Here is an 8,108-nt window from a genome sequence, read left to right as displayed (position 1 = left end):
ATTTTATTGTGTATCAGTAAGTAATATAACTTTTGTATGGCAATTTATTGTGTATTTATTAAAACAATTATAGTCATCATATTATGACAGTGTAGGATTATTCCACGCCTATTATCGCGTAATGGATAAGCAAATTAAAACTAGATTTTCCAAGAACGTGCTTATAAAAATTTCCGTTTTAAATTGGCTCAGACATAAAAATATTACAAACATTTGTGAGCTGGCAAAATGTCATTTCTGTCTGCCAAACATTTTAAACAATTTATTATTAAAAACTACCAAACCCACAGACCTGAAATTTTCATGAAAATAATTTATATAAACACAATATCGAGTTCAATTATAGATAAATATTCAAACACACTGAGTTCAACGGAAATAATTGCTGAATGTTTGCAAAGATAATTTTAACAAACAACATGTGGATACTTTTAGAGTAATGATTTCTCTTTATGCGCATAAAAAGCTATGCTTTATTAACAGACATAGCAACGGTAATAATGAAAATTATCATACTAAAACAATTTCATGTATTATATTTTACATATCTATAACGACTTGGATTGTAGATATTAATATTCCAGAGTATTAATATTAAAATTATCAATGAGACATCCAAGACGATACAAACTATTTTTGATTAGTAAGCTCCTAGTAAATATTCAGTACAATATATTACTAAATTGGTTTACTATTAAATATTATCTGGTTTATCTAAAATAAAAATCACAGTTCTAAATAAAAACAATAGATTTATTTAAAACTGGCTAAATAATAAGTTCAACGTTTCAGAATTTTATCACTCTATTTTCCACAAAGAATTGACAAACCGTTTAGTAAATCAAAAGGGTTCCTTTGGCAAGAAATAAAAATATTAATCAAATACTGTATATCAAACTAAAAATCAGAGCTCTCTTCTAAAATAAAATAATAAAGTTTTAAAATAAAAATCAAATAACACTTGGAAATAACTAAAATAAGAATGTTCACTTCTGAGTACACTCCCAATTCAAAAATAAAAATTTAAACTTCTCTTTACACTAGTTGAACGTTAACTTTCAAGTCTCTGCAATTCAGATTAAAACCCTCTCAAACAATTATAAATGTTCAATTAATTTCCAATAAATAATTCACAATAAAACAGTTCCAGTTAAATATTATTAACTTACTAAATTTCCAACTTTCAACTAAAGTTATTAACAAAGTTCAATTTTAAGTCACTTTTCTTGCAAGCATGAACCAAATGTAACTTGTATTATTCTATTATGCTCTATTGTTCCTCGAGAATAAGTTGTTCAGATTGCTCTGTAGTTTCTATGAATTTAATTTTTTCCTATAAAAAAGACAACAAAATTAATTTATTATCAGATCAGGAAGACTATTTCAATAAAACGTATAATAAATTTGGTGCTTACCTCATAATCCCTCGCGGAAAAAATTTAAGAAACACGGCGCACTGTAATTAACTTAACTCGCAAAAATAACCAAAATAAGGGCGAAAATTATGAGCGAGAGGAACCTTATAAATTCAGTTTGGATGTTCTCCACCAATTCTAAGTGCTTTCCCTTCAGCTCTCTCTTTAGTCGGTTGAACAAAACAAAATAACACAGGGCTATGTCAGGGCTGTAATGAGGCTGGGGCACTAAGGGGGTCTTGTTCTGGGTAGGGTAGATGGTAATAATAATAATAATAATAATAATATAATAATATAATTTTATTGCGGTAACAATAATAAAAATTGCATACAAACGTCATAGAATATTTAAATAATAAAAAGGTAGGCCTACACTTCATTCACTCACGCACACAGTCACATGTTTCTCTCATTCACTCTCATCTTCATTCTCAGCAGACAATCCTGCCACTGCCACACCAGAACCAGAGGATTGATCGTGTTAGTTTTGAATTTCGTCCCAGCGGCTCTCCATAAACTCGTCAACCGAGTAAAACACCCTCGACACCAAAAGGTGTCTTAGTCGAGTTTTAAATTTTTTTGGTCATTCAATTGTTTGATCTCTTCAGGGAGCTTATTCATTAGCTTGACACCAACCTCAGACGGTAAAACGTTCGAATGCTGCAGTTCTATGTTGTTGAACGCGGAAGTTGTCCCTGCCTCTAGTCCCATACTGGTGAACGTCCCTGCCTTGAACCAAGTTACACTTAGAACGGCAGTACAGGACAACCTCCAGGATATAGAGACAGGGCAAAGTCAGCAATCGAAGCTACCTGAAGGTGTTTTTGCATGAATCTCTGAAGTTCAATTTTGAAATGATTCGGACAGCTTTCTTGTGACTTCTAAATACACGTTCGAATTTGTATTTAGAACAGCTGCCCCACAGTCTCAAACCGTATGTCAGATGTGGATATACCAAGCCAAAGTAGGCCGTTCTTAGTATATCCAAAGAGCAGAATTTTGCAAGGTTCCGTAAGACATAAGTGCCTGAGGAAACCTTTGAACAAATGCTGTCAATGTGATCGTCCCAAGTCAGCCCTCGATCTAGGTGCATTCCGAGGAACTTGGTGGAATCAGTTTCTTGTATTAGAACATCATCCGCCATCACGGCAGCAAAGTTGTCAGGTTCTTGCTGCCGAAGAAAGAAATTGACAACGCTTGATTTGGAACTGTTGGTCCTCAGATTTAGTGTTGAAAAATACTGAATACATGAATTCAGTTCTAAAAATGAGTTGATTTCTAATTCATGTTTTGTTTTTGCTCTGATGCAGAGAGTTGGGCCCGGGTGAAGTCGGGATTACCCCCGAGAGCTGCCAGGGTGCGGCGACCAAGTGCCAGCGGAACCCACGCCGGTCGGAATCCCAAAAATGCCTTTCCAAAGGCCACCTCACACCACCGCGGACTTCTGCTCCAGTTGCCCAGCTGATGGATCCAGCTACTTCTGAGGCCAACACTGGAACTTCAGGCCGTCCTGCCGCGGAAACGACAAGAGGCTCCATCTTCGACTCTTCCGCCGAAAAGCCGACGGACGGACCCCAACACAGGCGAAGACATGGACGTCGAGCGAGGGCCACGCATTCCTCCCATCATCATGGACGTCCCCAAAGGATGGGCCAGCCATGCTCTTACCATCAAACAGCTGGTTGGGGGCGACCTGGAGGCAATCTGCACCGCTAGCGTCCGGCTACGGCTGAAGACGAGCACCGTGGCCCACATTCGGCAACTACAAAGGTACTTACAGGAACAGGGACTGAAGTTCCACACTTTCGCCATGACTACTGAGCGCCTCCTCAAGGTGGTAATCAAAGGTCTCCCAGCCACCCTATCGCCGGAAGAGGTCGTCGAGGATTAGCAAGGAGATGGCTATAGCATCGTGGAGGCCAAGCTCCTGAAGACAAGACGTGGACAACCGACCAGCCTGTGGCTCATCACCCTCCGTGGAGGCGATGGGCTCCGGCCTCCTACTGATGTCTACACCGCCCGGACTCTGTTCTTCTGCAGGCTGGAGGTCAGGAAGTACACCAGGCCTAGTGGACCAGTCCAGTGCCACCGATGCCAGAGGTTCGGGCATGGCTCCAGCCACTGCCACCGTGAGCTCCACTGCGTACGATGCGGTGATAATCATCCGTCCAGCCTCTGCCCGAAGGAAGGTTCAACCCCGGCCAGATGCTGCAATTGTGGAGAGGCCTACTCTGCCAACTACCGTGGGTGTGTCACCTTCAAAAACGAGAAGCAGCTCTCGTATGCTGCCGTTTCCAGGAGGGTTCAGAGGCCTGTACCTTCCAGGATTGAGCCTTCTAAGCCTCGAGAAGCTCCTGCTCCTGCCCCTCCTGCCACCGTAGATGAACCGTGGAGCCCTCCACTGAAAACCGGGAGGAAGATGACTTCGAGATGGTAGGCGTCGCCGTCATCGCCCAGCTCGGAAGCCGGAAAATCGGGGGGCTCGTTCTGGTTCAACTCCGAAGACCTCAACCTCCGAGACACGTCAACCTCCTGCCTCTCATCAACTAGAGAACCCAACAATCGAGGACACTCCTGCCCCTGCCAGACCAACACTACCCAGGCCCACACTGAGATCTCGTGCTGAGCCACCTAAGCCTGCTTCCAGCCCTGAACTACAAGCCCAGCCGCCCACAAAAAACATCACGCCGATTTCTTACCCAGCTTCCCTCCTGCCTCATGATCTCAAGGTAAGACTAAATCAGATTCTTATTCAGCTGACCAACATAGTGGAGTTGATGTCACGCCTCATGGACACGTTGTCCGCCAACGTCCATGGGTAAGCTGAGAATTGTCAGCTGGAACGCCGAAGGGTTGGCAAACAAGCAGCTGGAACTCGGTTAGCTACTAACTGAAATGGATGTGGACGTCGCTCTTCTACAGGAGACTCACTTCAGGGCGACAGATCGCTTCAATATCCTCAATTACAAGATATACCGCACCGATAAGCAGCTGCAGAACAACCGACCCGGCGGAGGCTCGGCGATCATGGTGCATCGGCGAGTGACCCATCGTCTCCTGGCAGAAGTCCCTGCCCCAGGAGCTGAGATCACCCGGATTGCCATCCACTACAGCGGAGCCGAACTGGAGATTGCCTCCGTCTACAATCCATCTAGAAACACGCTGCAAACTCGCTGCCTTGATGCCCTGCTGCGTCCTGGTTCCCCTGCACTTGTTGCTGGGGACCTCAATGCAAAGAATCTGGACTGGGGATGCCGGAACACCAACTCCAACGGCAGAAGTCTCCACCGTCTCCTGGATAACCGACTCCACATCCAACTACTGACACCTGAGGAACCCACGCACTACAATCACAATTTACGGCACCTCCCGGACATACTGGACATCGGTCTAGCTGGTTTGCTGGACGGACACATCGAGGTGTTTGCAGTGTCTGATCTCTCGTCAGACCACGTGCCAGTTGTCTTCGACCTCTCGGACGACGGAGCGCCATCATATCCTCCTGCTCGTCCCACCAAGATCAACTGGCACCGCTTTGCAAAGCACCTCGCTGTCAGACATCGGCCACCACCAACTCCTGCCGAGTCACCGCACCAGCTAGACCGACAAGTACACGACCTGACTTCTATCCTCCAAGAAGCTATGACGGCCTCGTCATCTCCTCTCTCCCGGACTGACATCACTCCACCTCTACCCGAGGAGTTGAGAGAGGAGATTCGCCTTCGTCGCAGACTGCGAAGGGAGTACCAGCAGTCCCGATGTCCCCACGCCAAGCAGACCTTCAACTGCCAGGCCAGGAAGTGCTCTCGTCTCCTGGCTGAACACAGAGCGGCTGCGTGGGATGACTTTGTGGAACATCAAGGTGACGGTGGTGTCGGCGGCATCTGGAAAATCTCCAGGGCACTTCGAGGGGAGAAGAAGACCAACCGACCTCTTCATGGACAGCGTGGTATTGTCTACTCCCCTGGAGATCGAGCAGAGGCCTTCGCCGACACCATGGAAGGCCAATTCTCTCCACACGCGGATGTCTACGACGAGGACACGTGCGAAATGATTGAAAACTTCCTGGAGGCGTACCAACCTGACGAAGACGACCTACTGCCCACTGTGACTACACTTTAAGTGCAAGACCACATTCGCCGCCTTCGCCCGAAGAAGGCCCCTGGCCCGGACTCCTTAGGAACTCCAGCATTGAAGAACCTGCCGGCTTAGGTGATCGTCACGATCACCTGCATCTTCAACTCATGCCTACGCCTGGCTCACTTCCCGACCACCTGGAAGGATGCCAAGGTGATCATGATAGCCAAGCCCGGCAAGGACCCTATCTTCCCGGAGAACCACAGGCCGATCTCCCTCCTGCCTGTGCTCTCCAAGATTCTGGGGAAGATCGTCTTGGCGAGATTCCCTGAGGTGTTCTTCACGTCTATCAGGACAGAACAATTCGGCTTCCGCACTGGCCACTCCACCACCCTTCAGCTTCGCAGAGTCCTAAACAACATCACCGGAGCTGTAGGAAGGAAGCACCACTCCACTTTGGTCCTGATAGACGTGAGCAAAGCCTTCGACAAGGAGTGGCACGAGGGACTGCTCTTCAAGCTGTCATCGTCTCCATTGCCTGGAAGGATTTTCCGGTTGCTCCGCAGCTATCTCCACCTCCGGACCTTCTCCGTCAGCGTTGCCCGATCCACCTCCACGACCCGCCCAGTGACATCTGGTGTGCCACAGGGATCAGTCCTCCGCCCGATCCTGTACCTGTGGTACACAAACGACTTTCCGGTCGCTCCGAGAGTGCAGCTCTCCCTGTACGCAGACGATGCGCTTCTCACGGCCACTTCTGCAAACCTGAGGATGGCTGGGTTCTACATCCAGCGGCAGCTGGACCTACTGGAGCCCTGGTTGACCAAGTAGAGGATCAAGGTCAACGTTGACAAATGTGTAGCTATAAACTTCACGAGGACAAGGAGACAAGTGGACGGCCGTCACCTGTCACTCAACGGCGACGACATACCGTGGAAGACTTCAGTCAGGTACCTGGGGGTACTCCTGGACTCCAAGCTGACCTTCACACCCTACGTCAAGAGGATCTGTGGCCAAGCGAGGAAGGGCTTCGGCAGCATCGGCCCCCTGCTCAACTCCACAAAGTTACCGACCAGGACGAAGGTCCTGCTCTACACGGCTCTGATACGACCAGTGCTCACATATGCGGCCCCAGCATGGTACCACCTCACCTGCAAGACCGTAAGGAGGCAGTTGCTCGCTGTCCAGAGCGTGTGTCTCCGGCGGGCCACTGGGTCGCCCTGGTTCGTGAGGAACACCGTAGTCAGGGCTTCGTCCAACGTCCCTACCATCAGGAGCTTCGTAGAAGGCCTGACATCGAGCCTTGAGGAAGCTGCAGAGTCTCACCGTGGAATCACATCCGTGAGCTTCGCGCCCAGGAGGTCCCCCAACTGCGTCTTCCTATGGATGACTGATGACATCGACTACAACTTCGACTGCACCACGACACTTCACCCCACTGACAGGTAGCGAAAGCTACTAGGGCTATGACCCTCGAGACACAAGGCAAAAGCCTAACCGGCAGAGGCCTTGAAAGATGTGGGAGATCCATCCCCCCACAGTCACAGCGACTTGACTTGACTTGATTATAGAGTTTTAGGTACACCTAGGAGCCTATTCGACCACAACATATATTTATTGTCTAAAATAGTGGCACGATGCAATCATTAAGTAGTCATTAGTTGTAGTAATAACATGAAAACACAGGTTTTCACTACCATTAAAGTACGTTATAATAAACTAAGGTTTTTAAGCATGAACAACACTATGTCCTTGCCGGGCAAAATATTCAATTTTTGTAAATTTATATGGGGCTACTAAAAAAATTTACAGTATAATCAATTAATAAATACTTCATAACTCAACGTTTTGTATTTAAATACTTTGTAAACAGCTATAGTGTACTGTACCTTTTAGGTCCGAAAACGAGAGGAGGAGTTTTTATATTTCTGCTTTTCTCAAAACAATTTATACATTGAGAGTGTTGAACAACAAAATATAAATTATTAACACTGCCTAAAGATCTTTCTCAATAAAATTAAATTTGATAGTAACACTAAAACATTTTTAAAATTAATTTATTACAGTTTGTTGCTTCCAATTGAATTGTAAATCTTAAAATTTTAAACATGTATCTATAATTTTCTTCGTTATAGTTTTTATAAACCAAATTTTTGAGGAATCCCAGAGTATAGCGTTGATATGTGAAAAATCCTTGATAAAATCCTTCGTTGAAAAATTATAATCTTGAAGGATTTGTCAAAGGAAGAATTTATTAAATCATATGTAATACACCATATACAACTCAATTATACCATAAGATTAGATAAGTCACTTTCTACTGAAGTAAGTAAACAATCCTCCTGGTCATAAACTGGCATAAACTAGCAAGATTAAGACAACCATCTAAGGCAGTTAACGAGTCAGCTGGGTTAGGTCCGGTCATTACGAGAAATGTTATCCTTAGGATGCAAGCTAGTCCGGACTTTATCCATGAGACAAAAGCCCCAAACTGCAGTCCAGGTCTAATCCTGGAGATACAAAGCCACTGCAATAGCTTAGGCTCAAGACCCCATGACCTTCCGATCGAAAGCCTGTTCTGCATTAGTAACCATACTTTCCTCGCAACTAATCTTT

The sequence above is a fragment of the Homalodisca vitripennis genome, unplaced genomic scaffold (assembly GCF_021130785.1).
Source record: "Homalodisca vitripennis isolate AUS2020 unplaced genomic scaffold, UT_GWSS_2.1 ScUCBcl_276;HRSCAF=1897, whole genome shotgun sequence".
Classification (NCBI taxonomy): Eukaryota; Metazoa; Arthropoda; class Insecta; order Hemiptera; family Cicadellidae; genus Homalodisca; species Homalodisca vitripennis.
The sequence above is the reverse complement of the archived record's forward strand: the minus strand, read 5'-3'. Positions refer to the sequence as shown.